Source organism: Arachis hypogaea, chromosome 14 (genome assembly GCF_003086295.3).
Source record: "Arachis hypogaea cultivar Tifrunner chromosome 14, arahy.Tifrunner.gnm2.J5K5, whole genome shotgun sequence".
Classification (NCBI taxonomy): domain Eukaryota; kingdom Viridiplantae; phylum Streptophyta; class Magnoliopsida; order Fabales; family Fabaceae; genus Arachis; species Arachis hypogaea.
The window spans coordinates 29,684,265-29,701,424 of record NC_092049.1 but is presented as its reverse complement, the minus strand read 5'-3'; the positions used below and the strand labels follow the sequence as shown (position 1 = coordinate 29,701,424).

General features: G+C 39.3%; 2 non-coding genes across 2 annotated transcripts; one reads left to right on the top strand and one right to left on the bottom strand.

Moving 5' to 3' along the window:
- Positions 1–1,075: 1,075 nt before the first annotated feature.
- Positions 1,076–1,183, bottom strand: LOC112745255 (small nucleolar RNA R71). Its single transcript, XR_003173192.1, has one exon. It is a non-coding gene; the product is annotated as a small nucleolar RNA R71 (small nucleolar RNA).
- A 9,000-nt stretch (positions 1,184–10,183) lies between these two features.
- On the top strand, positions 10,184–10,291 carry LOC112746772 (small nucleolar RNA R71). Its single transcript, XR_003174636.1, has one exon. It is a non-coding gene; the product is annotated as a small nucleolar RNA R71 (small nucleolar RNA).
- Positions 10,292–17,160: the final 6,869 nt, after the last annotated feature.

Sequence of the window (17,160 nt, the reverse complement as noted above, 5' to 3'; positions counted from 1 at the left end):
TTTCTATCATATCTTTTTAAAAAAATATCTTCTTATCTTATCTTTTTCAAAATTTAATTTCAAAATATCTTCTCTAACTTCCCAACTTCTTATCTTTTCAAATTTGTTTCAACTAACTAACTAACTTTTTGTTTCTTTCTTAACTTTTTCAAAACTACCTAACTAACTCTCTCTCTCTAATTTTCGAAAATATCTTCCCTCTTTTTCAAAAATTTCTTTTTTATTAACTAATTATTTTTATTTTTATTTAAAAAAAAAATTTCGAAAAAAATACTAACCTTTTTCAAAAACTATTTTCAAAAATCACTAACTCTTTTTCAAAAATTGTTTTCAAAAATTCACTTCCCCCTCTCATCTTCTTCTATTTGTTTATTGATGTACTAACATCTTTCCTTCAACTCTCCAAAAATCCGAACCCCCTCTCTCTCTGAGTTCAGATTTTCTTCCATTCTTTTCTTCTACTAACACAAGGATCCCTATACCGTGGTGTAAAGGATCCATATTATTATTACTATTTTTTCTGTGCCATCTTCTTTGTCATATGAGCAGGAGCAAGGACAAAAACATTCTTGTTAAAGCAGATCCAGAACCTGAAAGGACTCTGAAGAAAAAATTAAGAGAAGCTAAAATACAACAATCCAGAGATAACCTTTCAGAAATTTTCGAACAGGAAAAGGAGATGGCAGCCGAAAATAATAATAATATAAGGAAGATGCTTGGTGACTTCACTGCACCTAATTCCAATTTACATGGAAGAAGCATCTCCATTCCTGCCATTGGAGCAAACAACTTTGAGCTGAAACCTCAATTAGTTTCTCTGATGCAGCAGAACTGCAAGTTTCATGGACTTCCATCTGAAGATCCTTTTCAGTTCTTAACTGAATTCTTACAGATATGTGATACTGTTAAGACTAATGGAATAGATCCTGAAGTCTACAGGCTCATGCTTTTCCTTTTTGCTGTAAGAGACAGAGCTAGATTATGGTTGGATTCTCAACCTAAAGACAGCCTGAACTCTTGGGATAAGCTGGTCACGGCTTTCTTAGCCAAGTAATTTCCTCCTCAAAAGCTGAGCAAGCTTAGAGTGGACGTTCAAACTTTCAAACAGAAAGAAGGTGAATCCCTCTATGAAGCTTGGGAAAGATACAAACAGTTGACCAAAAAGTGTCCTTCTGACATGCTTTCAGAATGGACCATCCTGGATATATTCTATGATGGTTTATCTGAGCTATCAAAGATGTCATTGGACACTTCTGCAGGTGGATCCATTCACCTAAAGAAAACGCCTGCAGAAGCTCAAGAACTCATTGACATGGTTGCTAATAACCAGTTCATGTACACTTCTGAAAGGAATCCTGTGAGCAATGGGACGCCTATGAAGAAGGGAGTTCTTGAAGTTGATACTCTGAATGCCATATTGGCTCAGAACAAAATATTGACTCAGCAAGTCAATATGATTTCTCAGAGTCTGCATGGAATACAAGCTGCATCCAACAGTACTCAAGAGGCATCTTCTGAAGAAGAAGCCTATGATCCTGAGAACCCTGCAATAGCAGAGGTAAATTACTTAGGTGAACCTTATGGAAACACCTATAACTCAACATGGAGAAATCATCCAAATTTCTCATGGAAGGATCAAAAGCCCCAACAAGGCTTTAATAATGGTGGAAGAAACAGGTTTAGCAATAGCAAGCCTTTTCCATCATCCACTCAGCAACAGACAGAGAACTCTGAACAAAATGCTTCTAATTTAGCAAATCTAGTCTCTGATCTATCTAAGGCCACTGTAAGTTTCATGAATGAAACAAGGTCTTCCATTAGAAATCTGGAAGCACAAGTGGGCCAGCTGAGTAAAAGGATCACTGATATCCCTCCTAGTACTCTCCCAAGCAATACAGAAGAGAACCCAAAAGGAGAGTGCAAGGCCATTGACATAAGCGCCATGGCCGAACCTTTAAAGGAAGGAGAGGACGCAAATCCCAAGGAGGAAGACCTCCTGGGACGTCCAGTGGTCAATAAGGAGCTTCCCTCTGGGGAACCAAAGGACTCTGAGGCTCATCTAGAGACCATAGAGATTCCATTGAACCTCCTTATACCCTTCATGAGCTCTGATGAGTATTCCTCTTCAGAAGAGAATGAGGATGTCACTGAAGAGCAAACTGCCAAGTTTCTTGGTGCAATCATGAAGCTGAATGCCAAATTGTTTGGCATTGATACTTGGGAAGTTGAACCTCCCTTGTTCATCAATGAACTAAGTGATCTGGATCAACTGACATTGCCTCAGAAGAGACAGGATCCTGGAAAGTTTATAATACCCTGTACCATAGGCACCATGATCTTTAAAGCTCTGTGTGACCCTGGTTTAGGAATAAACCTCATGCCCCTCTCTGTAATAGAGAAACTGGGAATCTATGGGGTACAAGCTGCTAAAATCTCACTAGAGATGGCAGACAGCTCAAGAAAACAGGCTTATGGACAAGTAGAGGACGTTTTAGTAAAGGTTGAGGGCCTTTACATCCCTGCTGATTTCATAGTCCTGGATACTGGAAAGGAAGAGGATGCATCCATCATCCTAGGAAGACCTTTCCTGGCCACAGCAAGAGCTGTGATTGATGTTGACAGAGGTGAAATAGTCCTTCAATGGAATGAGAACTCCCTTGTATTCAAAACTCAAGGATCTCCCTCTGCAACCATGGAGAGGAAGGAGGAAAAGCTTCTCTCAAAGCAGAGTCAACCAGAGCCCCCACAGTCAAACTCTAAGTTTGGTGTTGGGAGGCCACAACCAAACTCTAAGTTTGGTGTTGAACTCCCATATCCAAACTCTAAGTTTGGTATTGGAGAGTCTCAACAAAGCTCTGCACATCTGTGAGGCTCCATGAGAGCCCACTGTCAAGCTATTGACATTAAAGAAGCGCTTGTTGGGAGGCAACCCAATGTTTATCTAATTCTTATTTTTATTGTTTTTCATGTTTTCTTAGGTTCATGATCATGTGGAGTCACAAAATAAATATAAAAATTGAAAACGGAATCAAAAACAGCAGAAGAAAAATCACACCCTGGAGGAGCATCTGTCTGGCGTTCAAACGCCAGAACAGAGCATAGTTCTGGCGCTGAACGCCCAGAATGGGAGCATTCTGGCGCTGAACGCCCAGAACAAGCATGGTTCTGGCGTTCAACGCCAGAAATGGCAGCAAATGGGCGTTGAACGCCCAAAATGGGCACCAACCTGGCGCTGAACGCCCAGAGTTGTGTGCAAGGGCATTTTGCATGCCTAAATTGGTGCAGGGATGTAAATGCCTTGACACCTCAGGATCTGTGGACACCACAGGATCATCTCAGGATCTGTGGACCCCACAGGATCCCCACTTTACCTCCTCATAATCCTAGTTTTTATTTCCATATCTTCTTCTTATTCTTCTATTCTTTCTTCTTTTGCTCGAGGGCGAGCAACATTCTAAGTTTGGTGTGGTAAAAGCATAGTTTTTTTTTGTATTTTCCATAACCATTGATGGCACCTAAGGCCAGAGAAACCTCTAGAAAGAGGAAAGGGAAGACAAAAGCTTCCATCAAGGGTCTATAGCTCAGTGGTAGAACATTTGACTGCAAATCAAGAGATCCCTGAGATACCTCAGGGGATACATTTTCTTCCACACAATTATTGGAAGCAACTAAGGGTGGAACATCAAGAGCACTCCATCATCCTTCATGAAATCAGAGAAGATCTAAAAGCAATGAGGGAGGAGCAACAAAGACAAGGAATAGACATAGAAGAGCTCAAGGACATCACTAAGGTGGATTCATTCCTTGTTCTTATTTTCTCTGTTTTTCGTTTTCTATATTATGTGCTTATCTATGTTTGTGTCTTCATTACATGATCATTAGTAGTAGTAACTATGTCTTAAAGTTATGAATGTCCTATGAATCCATCACCTCTCTTAAATGAAAAATGTTTTAATTCAAAAGAACAAGAAGTACATGAGTTTTGAATTTATCCTTGAACTTAGTTTAATTATATTGATGTGGTGACAATGCTTCTTGTTTTCTGAATGTATGCTTGAACAGTGCATATGTCTTTCGAAGTTGTTGTTTAAGAATGTTAAATATGTTGGCTCTTGAAAGAATGATGACTAGGAGACATGTTATTCGATAATCTGAAAAATCATAAAAATGATTCTTGAAGCAAGAAAAAGCAGCAAAGAACAAAGCTTGCAGGAAAAAAAAAAAATATAGGCGAAAAAAAAATGTAAAAAAAGAAAAAAAAAATAGAAAGAAAAAGCAAGCAGAAAAAACCAATAACCCCTAAAACCAAAAGGCAAGGGCAAATAAAAAGGATCCCAAGGCTTTGAGCATCAGTGGATAGGAGGGCCTAAAGGAATAAAATCCTGGTCTAAGCGGCTAAACCAAGCTGTCCCTAACCATGTGCTTGTGGCGTGTAGGTGTCAAGTGAAAACTTGAGACTGAGCGGTTAAAGTCAAGGTCCAAAGCAAAAGAAGAGTGTGCTTAAGAACCCTGGACACCTCTAATTGGGGACTTTAGCAAACCTGAGTCACAATCTGAAAAGGTTCACCCAATTATGTGTCTGTGGCATTTATGTATCTGGTGGTAACACTGGAAAACAAAGTGCTTAGGGCCACGGCCAAGACTCATAAAGAAGCTGTATTCAAGAATCATCATACTGAACTAGGAGAATCAATAACACTATCTGAACTCTGAATTCCTATAGATGCCAATCATTCTAACCTCAATGGATAAAGTAAGATGCCAAAACTATTCAAGAGGCAAAAAGCTATAAGTCCCGCTCATTTGATTGAAGCTATGTTTCATTGATAGTTTGGAATTTATAGTATATTCTCTTCTTTTTATCCTATTTTGATTTTCAGTTGCTTAGGGACAAGCAACAATTTAAGTTTGGTGTTGTGATGAGCGGATAATTTATACGCTTTTTGGCATTGTTTTTAGTATGTTTTTAGTAGGATCTAGTTACTTTTAGGGATGTTTTCATTAGTTTTTATGTTAAATTCACATTTCTGGACTTTACTATGAGTTTGTGTGTTTTTCTGTGATTTCAGGTATTTTCTGGCTGAAATTGAGGGACTTGAGCAGAAATCAGATTCAGAGGTTGAAAAAGGACTGCTGATGCTGTTGGATTCATTATTTTCTGTGGATTTTCTGTCGGTTCTCGATCATGCTGGAATAGGATTCACCCTCCTTTTGCGTCTGTCACTAACGCCCAGCACTCGCGAGTTTGAAGCTCGTCACAGTCATTCAATCATTGAATCCTACTCAGAATACCACAGACAAGGTTTAGACCTTCCGGATTCTCTTGAATGCCGCCATCATTCTAGCTTACGCCACGAAGATTCTGGTTAGGAGATCTAAGAGATACTCATTCTAGCTTATTTCATGTAGAACAGAAGTGTGTGTCAGGCACGCGTTCATAAGGGAGAAGGATGATGAGAGTCACACATAATCATCACCTTCATCATGTTCTTGGGTGCGAATGGATATCTTAGAAGCGAAATAAGAAGAATTGAATAGAAAACAGTAGTACTTTGCATTAATCTTTGAGGAACAGCAGAGCTCCACACCTTAATCTATGGAGTGTAGAAACTCTACCGTATGAAAATACATAAGTGAAGGTCCAGGCATGGCCGAGATGGCCAGCCCCCTAAAACGTGATCAAAGGATCATAAGGTAATCCAAAGATGTCTAATACAATAGTAAGAGGTCCTATTTATAATAAACTAGCTACTAGGGTTTACATGAGTAAGTATTTGATGTATAAATCCACTTTTGGGGCCCACTTGGTGTGTGTTTGGGCTGAGCCTGAGTGTTGCACGTGCAGAGGCCATTTGTGGAGTTGAACGCCAGTTTTTGTGCCAGTTTGGGCGTTCAACTCTGGTTTTGGATCCTTTTCTGGCGCTGGACGCCAGATTTGGGCAGAAGGCTGGCGTTGAACGCCAGTTTACATTGTCAATTCTTGGCCAAAGTATGGACTATTATATATTTCTGGAAAGCCCTGGATGTCTACTTTCCAACGCAATTGGAAGCGCGCCATTTCGAGTTCTGTAGCTCCAGAAAATCCACTTTGAGTGCAGGGAGGTCAGAATCCAACAGCATCAGCAGTCCTTTTTCAACCTCTGAATCTGATTTTTGCTCAAGTCCCTCAATTTCAGCCAGAAAATACCTGAAATCACAGAAAAACACACAAACTCATAGTAAAGTCCAGAAATGTGAATTTAACACAAAATCTATTAAAAACATCCCTAAAAGTAACTAGATCCTACTAAAAAATACTAAAAACAATGTCAAAAAGCGTATAAATTATCCGCTCATCACAACACCAAACTTAAATTGTTGCTTGTCCCCAAGCAACTGAAAATCAAAATAGGATAAAAAGAATAGAATATACTATAAATTCCAAACTATCAATGAAACAGAGCTTCAATCATATGAGCGGGACTTATAGCTTTTTGCCTCTTGAATAGTTTTGGCATCTCACTTTATCCATTGAGGTTCAGAATGATTGGCATCTATAGGAACTCAGAGTTCAGATAGTGTTATTGATTCTCCTAGTTCAGTATGATGATTCTTGAACACAGCTATTTTATGAGTCTTGGCCGTGGCCCTAAGCACTTTGTTTTCCAGTATTACCACCGGATACATAAATGCCACAGACACATAATCGGGTGAACCTTTTCAGATTGTGACTCAGCTTTGCTAAAGTCCCCAATTAGAGGTGTCCAGGGTTCTTAAGCACACTCTTCTTTTGCTTTGGACCTTGACTTTAACCGCTCAGTCTCAAGTTTTCACTTGACACCTTCACGCCACAAGCATATGGTTAGGGACAGCTTGGTTTAGCCGCTTAGACCAGGATTTTATTCCTTTAGGTCCTCCTATCCACTGATGCTCAAAGCCTTGGGATCCTTTTTATTTGCCCTTGCCTTTTGGTTTTAAGGGTTATTGGCTTTTTGCTCTTGCCTCTTGGTTTTAAGAGCTTTGGCTTTTTCTGCTTGCTTTTTCTTTTTCTTCTAAATTTTTTTTCGCCTCTTTTTTTTTTTTTTCTGCAAGCTTTGTTCTTTGCTGCTTTTTCTTGCTTCAAGAATCATTTTTATGATTTTTCAGATTATCAAATAACATGTCTCCTAGTCATTATTCTTTCAAGAGCCAACATATTTAACATTCTTAAACAACAACTTCAAAAGACATATGCACTGTTCAAGCATACATTCAGAAAATAAGAAGCATTGTCACCACATCAATATAATTAAACTAAGTTCAAGGATAAATTCAAAACTCATGTACTTCTTGTTCTTTTGATTTAAAACAATTTTTTTTTAAGAGAGGTGATGGATTCATAGGACATTTATAACTTTAAGACATAGTTACTACTACTAATGATCATGTAATGAAGACACAAACATAGATAAGCACATAATATAGAAAACGAAAAACAGAGAAAGTAAGAACAAGGAATGAGTCCACCTTAGTGATGTCCTTGAGCTCTTCTATGTCTCTTCCTTGTCTTTGCTGCTCCTCCTTCATTGCTTTTAGATCTTCTCTGATTTCATGAAGGATGAAGGAGTGCTCTTGATGTTCCACCCTTAGTTGCTTCCAATAATTGTGTGGAAGAAAATGTATCCCCTGAGGTATCTCAGGGATCTCTTGATTTGCAGTAAAATGTTCTACCACTGAGCTATAGACCCTTGATGGAAGCTTTTGTCTTCCCTTTCCTCTTTCTAGAGGTTTCTCTGGCCTTAGGTGCCATCAATGGTTATGAAAAAAAAAACAAAAAAGCTATTCTTTTTACCACACCAAACTTAGAATGTTGCTCGCCCTCGAGCAAAAGAAGAAAGAATAGAAGAATAAGAAGAAGATATGGAGGAGATGGAGGGAGATGTGTATTCGGCCATATGGGTGGGAAAGAGATGTTGAATTTTGAAGGAAAGTGGTTGTTTGGATGTGAGTGGTAAAGAGTTAATAGGGAAGAGTGTTTATTGGGAATAGAGGATGATTGAGAAGAGAGAAGAGAGTGAGTGGAGGTAGGTGGGGATCCTGTGGGGTCCACAGATCCTGAGGTGATCCTGTGAGGTCCACAGATCTTGAGGTGTCAAGGCATTTTTATCCCTGCACCAATTTAGGCATGCAAAATGCCCTTGCACACAACTCTGGGCGTTCAGCGCTCTGGCGTTGAACGCCAGAACCATGCCTGTTCTGGGCGTTCAGCGCCAGGATGCTCCCATTCTGGGCGTTCAGCGCCAGAACTATGCTCTGTTCTGGCGTTTGAATGCCAGACAGATGCTCCTCCAGGGTGTGATTTTTCTTCTGCTGTTTTTGATTCCGTTTTCAATTTTTTTATTTATTTTGTGACTCCACATGATCATGAACCTAAGAAAACATGAAAAATAACAAAAATAAGAATTAGATAAACATTGGGTTGCCTCCCAACAAGCGCTTCTTTAATGTCAACAGCTTGACAGTGGGCTCTCATGGAGCCTCACAGATGTGCAGAGCTTTGTTGAGACTCTCCAACACCAAACTTAGAGTTTGGATATGGGAGTTCAACACCAAATTTAGAGTTTGGTTGTGGCCTCCCAACACCAAACTTAGAGTTTGACTGTGGGGGCTCTGGTTGACTCTGCTTTGAGAGAAGCTTTTCAAGCTTCCTCTCCATGGTTGCAGAGGGAGATCCTTGAGTTTTGAATACAAGGGAGTTCTCATTCCATTGAAGGACTATTTCACCTCTGTCAACATCAATCACAGCTCTTGCTGTGGCCAGGAAAGGTCTTCCTAGGATGATAGATTCATCCTCTTCCTTTCCAGTATCCAGGACTATGAAATCAGTAGGTATGTAAAGGCCCTCAACCTTTACTAACACGTCCTCTACTTGTCCATAAACCTGTTTTCTTGAGCTGTCTGCCATCTCTAATGAGATTTTAGCAGCTTGCACCCCATAGATTCCCAATTTCTCTATTACAGAGAGGGGCATGAGGTTTATTCCTGAACCAAGATCACACAGAGCCTTAAAGATCATGGTGCCTATGGTACAGGGTATTATGAACTTTCCAGGATCCTGTCTCTTCTGAGGCAATGTCAGTTGATCCAGATCACTTAGTTCATTGATGAACAAGGGAGGTTCAACTTCCCAAGTATCAATGCCAAATAATTTGGCATTCAGCTTCATGATTGCACCAAGAAACTTGGCAGTTTGCTCTTCAGTAACATCCTCATTCTCTTCAGAAGAGGAATACTCATCAGAGCTCATGAAGGGCATAAGGAGGTTCAATGGAATCTCTATGGTCTCTAGATGAGCCTCAGAGTCCTTTGGTTCCTCAGAGGGAAGCTCCTTATTGGTCACTGAACGTCCCAGGAGGTCTTCCTTCTTGGGATTCACGGCCTCTCCTCTCCTCACAGGTTCGGCCAGGGCACTTATGTCAATGGCCTTGCACTCTCCTTTTGGATTCTCTTCTGTATTGCTTGGGAGAGTACTAGGAGGGATTTCAGTGATCCTTTTACTCAGCTGGTCCACTTGTGCTTCCAGATTTCTAATGGAAGACCTTGTTTCATTCATGAAACTTACAGTGGCCTTAGATAGATCAGAGACTAGATTTGCTAAATTAGAAGCATTTTGTTCAGAGTTATCTGTCTGTTGCTGAGTTGATGATGGAAAAGGCTTGCTATTGCTAAACCTGTTTCTTCCACCATTATTAAAGCCTTGTTGGGGCTTTTGATCCTTCCATAAGAAATTTGGATGATTTCTCCATGTTGAGTTATAGGTGTTTCCATAAGGTTCACCTAAGTGATTCACCTCTGCTATTGCAGGGTTCTCAGGATCATAGGCTTCTTCTTCAGAAGATGCCCCTTGAGTACTGTTGGATGCAGCTTGCATTCCATGCAGACTCTGAGAGATCATATTGACTTGCTGAGTCAATATTTTATTCTGAGCCAATATGGCATTCAGAGTATCAACTTCAAGAACTCCCTTCTTCATAGGCGTCCCATTACTCACAGGATTCCTTTCAGAAGTGTACATGAACTGGTTATTAGCAACCATGTCAATGAGTTCTTGAGCTTCTGCAGGCGTTTTCTTTAGGTGAATGGATCCACCTGCAGAAGTGTCCAGTGACATCTTTGATAGCTCAGATAAACCATCATAGAATATATCCAGGATGGTCCATTCTGAAAGCATGTCAGAAGGACACTTTTTGGTCAACTGTTTGTATCTTTCCCAAGCTTCATAGAGGGATTCACCTTCTTTCTGTCTGAAGGTTTGAACATCAGTTCTAAGCTTGCTCAGCTTTTGAGGAGGAAAGTACTTGGCTAAGAAAGCCGTGACCAGCTTATCCCAAGAGTTCAGGCTGTCTTTAGGTTGAGAATCCAACCATAATCTAGCTCTGTCTCTTACAGCAAAAGGGAAAAGCATGAGCCTGTAGACTTCAGGATCTATTCCATTAGTCTTAACAATATCACATATCTGCAAGAATTCAGTTAAGAACTGAAAAGGATCTTCAGATGGAAGTCCATGAAACTTGCAGTTCTGCTGCATTAGAGAAACTAATTGAGGTTTAAGCTCAAAATTGTTTGCTCCAATGGCAGGAATGGAGATGCTTCTTCCATGTAAATTGGAATTAGGTGCAGTAAAGTCACCAAGCATTCTCCTTGCATTGTTGTTGGGTTCGGCTGCCATCTCCTTTACTTGTTCGAAATTTTCAATCAAGTTGTCTCTGGATTGTTGTAATTTAGCTTCTCTTAATTTTCTCTTCAGAGTCCTTTCAGATTCTGGAACAGCTTCAACAAGAATGCCTTTTTCTCTGTCCCTGCTCATAAGAAAGAGGAGAACAAAAGAAAAGAAGAGGAATCCTCTATGTCACAGTAAAGAGGATCCTTATTGTTAGTAGAAGAAAAGAAGAAGAAATTCGAACACAGATAGAGTAGAAGGTTCGAATTTGGTGATGATGTGAGGAAGTAATGTTAGTTAATGAATGAATAAATAGAATAGGATGAGAGAGAGGGGGGGGGGATTTTCGAAAATTATTTTTGAAAAGGAGTTAGTGATTTTTGAAAATCGGTTTTTGAAAGTTGTTAGTATTTTTTTTTTCGAAATTTTTGAAATTAAAAATAAAAAATAATTAGTTAATTAAAAAGAAATTTTTGAAAAAAGGGGAAGGTATTTTCGAAAATTAGAGAGAGAGAGTTAGTTAGGTGGTTTTGAAAAAGTTAAGAAACAAACAAAAAGTTAGTTAGTTAGTTGAAACAAATTTTGAAAAGATAAGAAGTTAGGAAGTTAGAAAAGATATTTTGAAAAGATATTTTTGAAAAAGAAGGAAGATATTTTCGAAAATGAGAGAGAGAGAGAGTTAGTTAGGAGGTTTTGAAAAAGTTAAGAAACAAACAAAAAGTTAGTTAGTTAGTTAATGAAAAGATATTTTTGAAAAAGTTATTTTTGAAAAAGATAAGATAAGAAGATATTTTTGAAAAGATATGATTAAGATTAGTTTTGAAAAAGATTTGATTTTTTTGAAAAAGATTTTGAAAAAGATAATATTTTCAAATTGAAAATTTGATTTGACTCATGAGAATCAATTTGATTTTTAAAAATTTTTGAAAAAGTTAACTCAATTTTCGAATTTTGATGAGAGAAAAAGGGAAAGATATTTTTTTGATTTTTGAAATTTTTATGAAAAACATGAAAATCATGCAATGCATGAAATTTTTAGATCAAAACAATGAATGCATGCAAGAATGCTATGAATGTCAAGATGAACACCAAGAACACTATGAATGCCAAGATGACCATCATAGACACAATTTTGAAAAATTTTAATGCAAAGAAAACATGCAAGACACCAAACTTAGAATTCTTTAATGCTTACGCACTAAGAATTCAAGAATGCATATGATAAACATGAAAAGACACAAAACAAAAAATCATCAAGATCAAACAAGAAGACTTACCAAGAACAACTTGAAGATCATGAAGAACACTATGAATGCATGAATTTTCGAAATATGCAAGATGCATATGCAAGTGACACCAAACTTATAATGTGACTCAAGATTTAAACAAGAAACATGAAATATTTTTGATTTTTTTATGATTTTATGATTTTTTTGGATTTTTAACTTATATTTTTCGAAAATTATTTAAAAAAAAAGAAAAATAAGGATTCAAAATTTTTAATATGAATTCTAGGAATCTTATGCTCTAAAGCTCCAATCAAAGGGTCAGGCATGGCTTAATAGCCAGCCAAGCTTTAGTATGTAACTCAGACATGACACGCCTGACATTCCTTGCATTCAACAGCCAATTGGCTAAGAAAGACAAAGAAGCTCTTCTCTTGAGTATAAGGATTGAGATATGGCTTTACAGCCAGCCAGGCTCCAACATGCTTCATGAAACACTAGAATTCATTCTTAAAAATTCTGAAGCCATAGAATAATTTATTTTTGAAAACATTTTTATTTATTTTTTTTTTCGAAAACAGATGAGAAAATTTTGAAAATATTTTTGAAAAATTTTTGAAAAGAAAATAAAAAGAAAATTACCTAATCTGAGCAACAAGATGAACCGTCAGTTGTCCAAACTCAAACAATCCCCGGCAACAGCGCCAAAAACTTGGTGCACGAAATTGTGATCACATTAATGTAGTACTCTTTGTTATTGTATGGAATCATTATTATGGCTCTTTACTATGTGTGGACACAACTCCGTTCAACTAACCAGCAAGTGTACTGGGTCGTCCAAGTAATAAACCTTACGTGAGTAAGGGTCGATCCCACAGAGATTGTTGGCTTGAAGCAAGCTATGGTCACCTTGTAAATCTCAGTCAGGCGAATTTAAACATGATATTTTATTAGATTAAAATAAACAATAAAAGGGATAGAGGTACTTATGTAGATTCATTGGCAGGGATTTCAGATAAGCGAATGGAGATGCTTTTCGTTCCTCTGAACCTCTGCTTTCCTGCTATCTTCATCCAATCAGTCTTACTCCTTTCCATGGCTGGCTGTATGCAAGGGCATCACCGTTGTCAGTGGCTACATCCCCTCCTCTCAGTGAATCATATGCTCACGCACCCTGTCACGGCACGACTATTCATCTGTCGGTTCTCGATCATGCTGGAATAGGATTCACCCTCCTTTTGCGTCTGTCACTAACGCCCAGCACTCGCGAGTTTGAAGCTCGTCACAGTCATTCAATCATTGAATCCTACTCAGAATACCACAGACAAGGTTTAGACCTTCCGGATTCTCTTGAATGCCGCCATCATTCTAGCTTACGCCACGAAGATTCTGGTTAGGAGATCTAAGAGATACTCATTCTAGCTTATTTCATGTAGAACAGAAGTGTGTGTCAGGCACGCGTTCATAAGGGAGAAGGATGATGAGCGTCACACATAATCATCACCTTCATCACGTTCTTGGGTGCGAATGGATATCTTAGAAGCGAAATAAGAAGAATTGAATAGAAAACAGTAGTACTTTGCATTAATCTTTGAGGAACAGCAGAGCTCCACACCTTAATCTATGGAGTGTAGAAACTCTACCGTATGAAAATACATAAGTGAAGGTCCAGGCATGGCCGAGATGGCCAGCCCCCTAAAACGTGATCAAAGGATCATAAGGTAATCCAAAGATGTCTAATACAATAGTAAGAGGTCCTATTTATAATAAACTAACTACTAGGGTTTACATGAGTAAGTATTTGATGTATAAATCCACTTTTGGGGCCCACTTGGTGTGTGTTTGGGCTGAGCCTGAGTGTTGCACGTGCAGAGGCCATTTGTGGAGTTGAACGCCAGTTTTTGTGCCAGTTTGGGCGTTCAACTCTGGTTTTGGATCCTTTTCTGGCGCTGGACGCCAGATTTGGGCAGAAGGCTGGCGTTGAACGCCAGTTTACGTCGTCAATTCTTGGCCAAAGTATGGACTATTATATATTTCTGGAAAGCCCTGGATGTCTACTTTCCAACGCAATTGGAAGCGCGCCATTTCGAGTTCTGTAGCTCCAGAAAATCCACTTTGAGTGCAGGGAGGTCAGAATCCAACAGCATCAGCAGTCCTTTTTCAACCTCTGAATCTGATTTTTGCTCAAGTCCCTCAATTTCAGCCAGAAAATACCTGAAATCACAGAAAAACACACAAACTCATAGTAAAGTCCAGAAATGTGAATTTAACACAAAATCTATTAAAAACATCCCTAAAAGTAACTAGATCCTACTAAAAACATACTAAAAACAATGTCAAAAAGCGTATAAATTATCCGCTCATCAATGACTCTTTGGTCCTCTCTAATTTCATGGAGGATGATGGAATGCTCTTGGTGCTCCATCCTTAGTTGCTCCATGTTGGAACTCAAATCTCCTACAGAGGTGTTGAGTTGCTCCCAATAGTTGTGTGGAGGGAAATGCATCCCTTGAGGCATCTCAGGGATTTCTTGATGAGGAATTTCCTCATGCTCTTGCTGAGGTCCATGAATGGGCTCTCTTGTTTGCTCCATCCTCTTCTTAGTGATGGGCTTTTGAGATAAATCTCTCCATCTCCCATGACTCAGAGGTGGAAGCAATTAGCTTCCCTTTCCTCTTTCTAGAGGCTTCTCCGGCCTTAGGTGTCATTGATGGTTATGGAAAAACAAAAAGCAAAGATTTTTCCACACCAAAATTAAAAAGTTTGCTCGTCCTCAAGCAAAAGAAGAAAGAAAAGGAGTAGAAGAAGAAGAAATGGAGGAGATGGAGGGTAGTAGTGGTTTCGGCCAAGGGGGTAGTAGTGTGTATGATGTGTGAAATTGAAGGTAGTGAGGAAGGGTATTTATAGGGTAGGAGAGAGAGGGAATCCGTGTGAGAATGGGTGGGTTTGGGAGGGAAATGGTTTGAATTTGAATGGTGGGATATGTGGGGTTTATGATGGATGGATGTGAGTGGTAAAGAGAATATGGGGAAGTGGGTAGGATTTGATAGGTGAAGGGTATTTGGGGAAGAGTGTTATGAAAAGGTATGAAGAGGAGAGAAGAAGAGATGGGGTAGGTGGGGATCCTGTGGGGTCCACAGATCCTAAGGTGTCAAGAAATTCTGCTCCATGCACTATTCTGGCATTCAAACGCCCTCTATGTGCTAATTCTGGCATTAAACGCCAGCTCTGGTACCTTTTCTGGCATTTAACGCCAGCCAGATACCCTTTTCTGGCGTTAAACGCCAGTCTGTCTGCCATTTCTGGCGTTAAACGCCCAGAATGCTGCCCATTCTGGCGTTTAACGCCCAGAATGCTGCCAGACTGGGTGTTAAACGCCCATTCTGCTATCCTTACTGGTGTTTAAACGCGAGTAAGTTTGTCCTCCAGGGTGTGCTATTTTTGATGCTATTTTTGATTTTGCTTTAATTCTGCAGCTGTTTTTATGACTTCACATGATCATCAACCTAAAGAAAACATAAAATGACAATGGAATATAAATAAATATAATTAAATAACATTGGGTTGCCTCCCAATAAGCGCTTTTTTAATGTCAATAACTTGACAGTGAGCTCTTAGAGAGCTTCTCAGAGACTCAGAGCTTAATGGTGGCCTCCCAACACCAAACTTAGAAGTTGAGTGTGGGGGCTCTGTTTGACTCTGTATTGAGAGAAGCTTTTCATGCTTCCTCTCCATGGTTACAGAAGAAGATCCTTGAGCCTTAAACACAAGGTAGTCCTCATTCAATTGAAGGACTAACTCTCCTCTGTCCACATCAATCACAGCTCTTGCTGTGGCTAGGAAGGGTCTTCCAAGGATAATAGATTTATCCTCATCCTTTCCAGTGTCTAGGATTATGAAGTCAGCAGGGATGTACAGGCCTTCAACCTTCACTAAGACATCCTCTACGAGTCCATAAGCCTGTTTCATTGATTTGTCTGCCATTTCTAGTGAGATTCTTGCAGCTTGTACCTCAAAGATCCCCAGTTTCTCCATTACAGAGAGTGGCATGAGGTTTATTCCTGACCCCAGGTCACACAGAGCCTTCTCAAAGATCATGGTGCCTATGGTACAGGGTATTAAGAACTTTCCAGGATCCGGTTTCTTCTGAGGTAATTTCAGTTGAACCAAGGCATTCAGTTCATTGATGAGCAATGGAGGTTCATCCTCCCAAGTCTCATTACCAAATAACTTGGCATTCAGCTTCATGATTGCTCCTAGATACTGAGCAACTTGCTCTTCAACAATATCTTCATCCTCTTCAGAGGAAGAATACTCATCAGAGCTCATGAATGGTAACAGTAAGTTCAATGAAATCTCTATGGTCTCTGTATGAGCCTCAGATTCTTTTGGTTCTTTAATAGGGAACTCCTTATTGGCTAGTAGACTTCCATTGAGGTCTTCCTCATTGGAATTCACTGCCTTTTGACTCTCTCCAGATTTGGCCATGTTGGGTATATTGATGGCCTTGCACTCTCTTTTTAGATTCTCTTCTGTATTGCTTAGGAGAGTACTAGGAGGATTTTCAGTAACTCTTTTACTCAATTGACCCACTTGTGCCTCCAAATTTCTAATGGAGGACCTTGTTTCAGTCATGAAACTGAGAGTGGTCTTAGATAGATTAGAGGCTATGGTTGCTAAGTCAGAGAGACTCTGCTTAGAATTCTCTGTCTGTTGCTCAGAAGATGATGGGAAAGGCTTGCTATTGCCAAACCTATTTCTCCCACCATTATTATTTTTGAAGCCTTGATTAGGCTTCTGCTGATCCTTCCATGAGAAATTAGGGTGATTTCTCCATGAAGGATTATAGGTGTTTCCATAGGATTCTCCCATGTAATTCACCTCTTCCATTGCAGGATTCTCAGGGACATAAGCTTCTTCTTCAGAGGGAGCTTCTTTAGTACTACCGGATGCAGCTTGCATTCCAGTCAAATTCTGAAAAATCATACTGACTTGCTGAGTCAATATTTTATTCTGAGCTAATATGGCATTCAGAGTATCAATCTCAAGAACTCCTTTCTTCTGAGTTGTCCCATTATTCACAGGATTTCTTTAAGAAGTATACATGAACTTGTTATTTGCAACCATTTCAATGAGTTCTTGGGCTTCTGCAGGCGTCTTCTTCAGATGAAGAGATCCACCAGCAGAGTGGTCCAATGACATCTTGGACAATTAAGACAGACCATAATATAATATACATAAGATGCTCCATTCTGA